Here is an 8,175-nt window from a genome sequence, read left to right as displayed (position 1 = left end):
TTCTGAATATAGCTATTGCAGTCATGAATAGACAGCAGCTGTGGCTATGTGCACAAGGGCTTGGCAGGTCCAATAATCTTTGGTCCATGGAAAGGAGCTCATGAGCCACTGTAGTGGCCTGAGAAGTTATAAGAGGTAATGACTCTGGGGGTTGAGGGGTAGGGGGTGGGGGGGAAGAAGCTCCTCCCTGGGAATCCATGTAGACAGTAAATAGTTGCTGGGGAAGAGAGAAATATTTTCTTAATTGGTATAGCCACTGTTAACTTGTGCATGCTATTGTGAATAACATCTCACCCATGCTTCTGTAAGTAAGCCTAAGTAAACTGATTAATTTATAGGGGAAGAAGTCATGAAAGTAGAAGTTGGACTAGTTGAGAACAGGAAGGGGATCATTGAGAGTGTCAGGAGACAAGAGAAAATAATGGTAGTTCAATACATTTTATCAGAATGCATTATATACATGTATGGAAGTGTCATAATGAAAACCATTATTACATACGTTTAAGATATGCTAATAAAAATTCAAATATAACTTTTTTGGGTCAGCTAATAGGAGGCTGTTGTATCTTTTGGGTGGCATCACATCTCCTCGTTGTTTTAGCCTTTCTTATATTCCTATTCTGGTACCTGTGTATTTGATGGAATAAGTGCTTATTGCAATCTTTACAATCTGACTTATCTTGGAATGCTCTTTATTAGTCAAACTATCCCAAGATACTTAATAGGTAGTCTGGCATGCTCTGTGACCTAAACTGGTGGTTGTAGGTGACAATCCTGTACACAAAGTAACAGGTGGATAGACTTGGCATCTGGGTCCATAATAGAAGGTCTATAACCTAAATCTTTTAGGGTGAATATAATGAATCAGTGCATGGCAGTAGGCCTAGAGCCTGTATTCATGGAATTGAGCTTGGAATGTGTACCTATAGGTGTTAAACTCATTCCAGATGGGAGTTCAAACTGATTATGTTGGGGCCAGCTAAGTACTAAGATAGATGTTGTGCTTTCCTGGTCTTGTATCTGGGTCTATAGAATGTAATCTGACTCTGAGACAGGCATAGGTCTGCTGGGTATGGCTCTAGACTCTCATTTACATGAGTCACCATAACTCTGCTGTCTATTAGACAATTGCCTGAGTCCAGTTGAATAGAAATCTATGACCATTTGGATTGGGCTTGAGTCCCAAGGCAACATAGTGCTGGGACAAGGATAGTACCTGTATCTATTTGGGAAAACTATAGTCTTGGGTACTTCTGGTTACTAGAATCACTGGGACTAACCTTGAGCTTTTATTTATGGGGGCCTGCTTCAAGTCTGAGGCTATATGTAGTTTCTATCCTGGAAGGTCCTAGAGGGCTGGCTTAGGTCATGAAACTATAGCATTAGATTGGAACCTCCATCCACAAGAGCCATTCTGGAGCCTAGTTCTAGAGGACCAAGCTGGTACTGCGATTATTATGGGCCTGCTGCAAATTCTTCTTTAATAGATTAGGACACTGTGTTTGCTCAAATATGGCACCAAAGGAGCCAACCTGGTAGGCTGAGATTCTATAACCAGACTATCACCTGGTAGTCCTGAAACCCATATCCATTAGTACTGCCTTGTTTTCTGGAACCTCAGCTAGAACATCTGGCCTGGGATTGTATATGCAATCCTGCCACAGAGCTAATATGAAACTAGGGATAATCTTCTAATGTGGGGTCATAGGTGCTTGCTTCTTGCTAGAAGAGGTCAGAGGCCTGAGACTGTGGGTTCTTACCTGGTCCTGGGCCTATCTTAGGTTCTATATGTGGTAACACTGGACTTGCCCTGGTATGGACTTCCAGCCTAAATCTATGGAGCTTATTTGGATCTAGGGTGGTTTTGGAATCTCATCCTAAGAACACTTCTGCAACCTAGAACAGTTGGGGTTCTCTCAGTGCTGAGTTTCATTAAAGTCAGCCTGGTGTTGAGGTCTAAGGCAAAATCAGGGTACTTACTTCCCTCTCCTCTCAAAAAGACAGTATCACTTTCCATAATGTACTACCTAAGGTTGGGACAGAAGTTATGCATGTAATGTAAAAGTGAACATACTAGTCTCTTGGAAGTGTCTTTGTATATTAGTTTGCTTGTTTTTGATACATCTCAATAATGTAATAACTCACCAGAGTCCCTTTGTTCTTTTAAAAAAATTTTATTGACCTTTTGTACATTTCATATCAAATTTAGAGCCCCTCCCCATCCATGCCCCCCAACCCACACCAGTCTGTATGTATTTAGCCATACATGTTAAGTCCTATCCAGTCAAGTATTTACACCCAAATGTACTTCAGTGCAAATCCACCCACTGGAGTCTAGTGGAAGCCTATGCTTCTATATGTTCATGAACTAACCCTGGCTCTTACAGTCTTTCTGCCGCCTTTTCCATAATGGTCCCTGAACCTGAGTGGGTGAGCTTTAATATATAGGAGTCTTATCCAAGGACACACACTCTGCCGCCTCTCATTCTCTAAAACCTAGCCACTTGTGACCTTCTGTTTGCATCACACTCCATTGTATAAGGAAGCTTTGCTGGTGAGAGTTGAGGGATGCACCAGTATTCCCTCCACCCTTGTTCTGCTATGCTCCTTGAATTTTAGGTGTTGAGGTTTCACTGTAGATATGTCATCTAGGGCTGGTCATCTCTCAGACGTATATTCTCTGTATATGACCACTTTTGGAACTCTGCAATAGCCTCCATCTGTTGCAAAAAGAAGCTTCTTTGATGAGTGGTATATGGTATACTTGTCTGTAAATATAAGGATCCATATTTAGCATGTGATAAGAAATTTCATTTACTTAGAGATATGACAGAGTCAGAGTTTTCTCTAGGATCTATGACCCCTCTAGCCATGTATATTTGACTGTGTTTACAGTATCACCCATGAATTCACTCCCATTGAGAGGGCTTTAAGTCCAATTAGGTCGCTGTTGATTATCTCCCAGATAACAGTGCCACTACTGCACCAATAGTGGTAGTTTACTGTGCCAGTAGTTATGTTTATTTTGCTTTAGGAATGGGTTGGTCCTTTGATTTTCTCCCTTATTAGTTTGCATAGAATCCTCGAGAACTATTAGAGATAGTCTTCAGGGAAAAACTTCCAAGTCAGATCCTGCTCTATTCCTCCAAGTTCTGTATCTGCATTATGATCTGCCTTCTGTAGCAGGGTCTTATCTTCACATTCTGGGAGATAACTAAGGGCTCTGGCAATATCCTCTATTATTTTGGGACTCTCTTAGACTACTCTGACAAACCACTCAGAGGGAGATCTCTCCTTTCTGACACTGTGCTCCTTGCCATACAGCTACCAAGTATACACCTACACTAATGTTCTGACACTGTATGTATATTTCTCAGGGGGTTCCCAAACCAACACATTACCCCCTGTCTTCCCATGCTACCTATGATCCAATCACGGAACCAGTGCTTTTGTTCTTAACAGGGTATTTTTGTGAGTTCATAACTGTCCAATTTGATGTTTCTTGGGGATGAGAAATGAGTGCTGTAAAGTCTCATTTCTTTGTAGTTAGTGATGTCACTGATAACTGTGATCCTCTTTGGACAAGATGAGTAAGAGGTTTAAATTAAATACGAGTTGGATATAAGACTTTAATTTTGTATTATAAAATTTCCTGAGTTTCTAATTATGTATTTCAAAAAACTGCACTTCAAAAAACATCTGTGTCATCTCCTCTATTAATTTCTGTGTGGTGTTCATAATATAAGGATGAATAAAGATATTGTCTCTTCTGTCAAGGGACTCACGGGAGAGACACAGTAGCTTGAGAAGGAACATTATCTTTCATGTGGAAATTCCCTTGTAATAATGTTTCATGTAGCTTTCAGAGAACAGAAAAGATAACAATGCTTCTGAACTGGAGTGCTGCAGGAACTGGACTTCAGAGCATCAGTGGAGATTTATAGGGTAAAAGACAGATGGATCATCAAAAATTAGAAAGGCATTCAAAATTTGTAAAATACAAAAGGGTATGAACATACCTAGAACTGTCCAGTAGTACTAGGTGACTGCAGAATCAATGGGTATATATTGGAAGATGGGAAAAAGGAAAAATATGGGAACAGTAGAAGGGAGATGGAGTTTGAAAGATGAAAAATCGAGGTCTGACAAAGAAGGTCTTGAGTGTCAGGGTAAAGCATACACATGTACTGCTATATTGATGGTAAGAAAGAAAAAACAACGCTCCCATTTTCCCCATCTCCCCCTGGTAACGTCTGTTCCTTACTATCCCCCTTTCAGGTTGTTTCTTTCCTTTACCTCCCTCAGACTTCTGAGGTTTACAATGGAAAATAGTCATTTCTCATTAGCAGTGTATATCTTCCATAGATCAGTTTTGATCTGCTCTGTGTCTTCTTTGTTTTGGGGATAGAGTCTAGATTATAAATGTTATAACTTTTAAACATAATGAATGATGAAGAATAAAATAACTAAATATGAGTGACTATTTACATGTATTTTTGTGTCAGAGGACTATACGGAGTTTATTAGATTAAAGGAAAGCATTATCCTGCAGAAACAGTAGCAACAACTAATCAATTTCATCCTCCTTTTTGAACATATAAAATATTGCAGACTCTGGCCCATAATCAGTAGCATGGATACTTGCAAACAGGTTTCCAGGACAGGACTGTGCCTCACTATCTCAGGTATTTCTTCTGCACCTTGTTGTACCCAGTAGGAAATGCTCCTGTCACTCATACAAAACATACAACAACAAGGAAGGACCAGATCCACTTACTATTCCTTTGTGTCTAATCTTAAGGCCTGAGAGTGTTTGCTAGAAAATTAAATTGAACTGTTTATACTTCCTTTGTTATATTCTAGGGTTGTTTTTTCCCCTCTCTCTCATTATTAATAATACTTTAATAGCTACCCTAGGGGCTATCGTGACTTCTTCAGTTTTTATAGTAATATATATATATATATATACATATATAGCTTTTCAATGATTGATTCTTTAATATTTATAATAAGTGCATAGCTATTAAAAATTGATGAAGAATAAATAATATGCTAATGGTTAGATTGGAGAGGTAGAATTATCCACCAAGGAATGAGACTTTCAGAATGTGTATTAAATGTCTTGATTAGAGCAAGATTTAAACAGTTCTATTTGATTATTTGTTAAAGAGTGAAGTTATAGGTTCTAAAATATTACATATTATTTCTCTAGCATGATAACATACTATCTAATAGCAAGAGAAGATTTGGAAGAAGTATGTAAGGACTATCTGGAATTTCTACTTTTTTCCTGTATACCTAAAGGTGATCTAAAAATATAGTTAATTAATGATAATCTAAAATGTCCTCAAGGTCAGTGAGATAGATCTACAGCACTGAAGAAAAACAATGTTTATTTGGCTGGAGACTAAATATTTAAAAACAGCTATTAGATTAGCAATAAAAACATATAGTAAAATAAAGTACATGGTGGAAAGCATGTAGAGATTTGGATATACTGTCAGACACAGCAACAAATATCCACAGAATCTTAGTAGTTTAAAATGGGTTAACAAGTATTTTCTGTGAGTGGTCAAATACTAAAAAAAATCAGCTTTGTAAGACACATGGTTTCTTTTTCAGCTAATCTGTCTGTACAATGCATAGTCAAATATTTTTCAAAAATAGTCAGTGGGCTAGATTTGGACAAGCCTCTGATAATAATACCAATAATATATTCAAATCTCTCCACATAAAAGTCATGTGGAGACATTATACCCATGGCATCCTTATAAGACTCAGTCTTAGTATATCATGATGGAATGTTGAAATTCATTGAGAAAAAGGAAAAGATGGAATTTGGTGAATTTCTACCTTTTCCCTATGATTTTTAAGACTCCCTTCATAATTCATCACGTAAAAATGTCATTTGGCCTTCTTGACTTCAAAGTGGTGCCAGAATACAATTCCATCCTGTGTAGAAACTGGAAGTAGTTGGTGTACAAAATTGAATTACAAAATTGAATTAATGCTATAGGAAGAATGTGTATTCTCATTTACTGATAGGGATAATGTAACTTGGAAAATGACGTTTTGGTGTAATTTAGTGTATTGAATAAAATTTAATGTATCCCATAGGATGAAATTCTCATTCACTGATGGGTACTTCATATAATTTTCTACATAGTCCCTAAAGATTTGAAAGACCTAAAAGGATTCTCACTGCTTTACTTTATAACAGAAGAAACACATATAATCTCCATGTCTGTAATTATTACAATAAACAAGTTAACCAACTCACATCATACACAAGAATCCAAATGGATAATATATTAATCAGTGAAAAATAATGACTATATGTATGTAATTGATTTTGTGCAGGAAATACATTTTAAAAATGATTACAAATGAAATGATTTCAGTTCTGTAAGTTATTTAAAACAATATTGTTTATAGAGATAAGCAATAAAGAAATGGACAATTAAATATAATTCTTGTCTCTGAGGAGATTGTGAGTTTGTTATAGCTGTTGTAATATATTCATTAAATGTATCTGAAGGCTGGAGCAGGAGAGATAGCTCATCATTTAAGAGCAATGGATGCTCTTACAAAGAACCCAGGTTCAGTTCCCAGCACCCATATAGTGACTAACATCTGTCCATAACTCCAGTTTCAGGGGTAATTCCCTCTTCTAGCCTATAAGGTCATTGCTCACACATGGTACACTTACATAAATGTAGGTAAAACATTCAAGTACATATAACAAAAATTTAAAAAATCAAAAAATGGTTTAAGTATCAGAAGACAGGTCAGGAAGGTCACTGGGCAAAGACAAATGTTCGATCAGTCAAACCTGAGTTTGATCCCTGGAACCCACATTTTGGAAGGGAGACAGTGAATTTGAGTTTCCTCTTATCCCAACAATCACAGTGAGGCTTTGTGCAGACATGTGCACCATCCCACATACACGTGTATATACTCAATAAATAAATACTTGTAAAAAACCTGTGAAGAGGTTAAGAGTGTATATCAGTCACTTTTCTGTTGCTGCAATAGAAATACTGACCAAAGCAATTGCTAGGAGGAAGAGTTTATTTGAGCTTACAGTTAGAGGGGGAATTACAGTATATCATGGTGGGGAGGCATGGCAGCATAGGTGGCTGGAGGAGGAGTAGAAGCTAGGCTCTACATTTTCTAGCAGGCACAGGAAGCAAGAAAGCAACTGGAGATCTCACAAGGCTTAATAACTTTCTAAGCCTGTCCCCAGTGATGTGCGTCCTCCAGATAGCCACACCTTCTATGAACTCCCAAACAGTGCCACCAACTGGGGACAAAAATGTCCAAATACTTGGAGCCTATGGGGATCATTTTCATTCAAACCACCACAGAGTGTGACTCAGTGACAGAACATCTGCCTAGCATATTTGAGACCTTGAGTTCAATTTTCAGCACACAAAATAAACAATCAAATAACAAAACAAAGAGTAATCTGGAATTATAATAAAATTTTACAGTGCATTTATTCTAGATAAATTATATGTGTTTCAGCCATACCACTGTCTTTATTTGTACGATTGAGGTATTCTAAATGAAAAAGGATTTAATACTGGAGACACCATATGATGGCCACCAGAGATAAGTGCAATGTCAGTAAAACTGACTGAGTGGCCCAGATTGTCAGGTTGTCATAAATGTAAGGCTGAATTTGTCTTTTGTAATATGCTTCCTATAAAAATGTGTCTGGAGGAGCTAGAGAGATGGCTCAGTGGTTGAAATCACTTACTGCTCTTGCAAAAGACTCAAGTTTTCTTTCAAAGACCCATATGGTGCAGCACCAGGGAATCTGATGCATTCTTTTGGCTGCCTCGGACACTGCACTCCTGTGCGCGCGCGCGCGCGCACACACACACACATAATTAAAAAGAAAATAAGTCTTTAAAATAATGAGTCTTGAATACAAATGAACTGGACCTGGGAATTAACTCAGTGGTAAGATAGTTGCTTAATCTAGCACGTGTAAGACCCTGGATTCCAGCTTAAACAAAGGAAAAAATGTAAAAATGTAAAGGAAAATCAAAAATCAACACCATTTACTGAATATCTTGAGAAAGAAACTCTAAAAACTCAAACCTTTGAATCAAGGAAACTTAAGTTAATAATCAATAAATAATGATAAAATGGTATAATCATATATAT

Source organism: Nannospalax galili, unplaced genomic scaffold, assembly GCF_000622305.1.
Source record: "Nannospalax galili isolate Female #2095 unplaced genomic scaffold, S.galili_v1.0 scaffold167, whole genome shotgun sequence".
Lineage (NCBI taxonomy): Eukaryota > Metazoa > Chordata > Mammalia > Rodentia > Spalacidae > Nannospalax > Nannospalax galili.
This window is presented reverse-complemented; position numbering follows the sequence as displayed.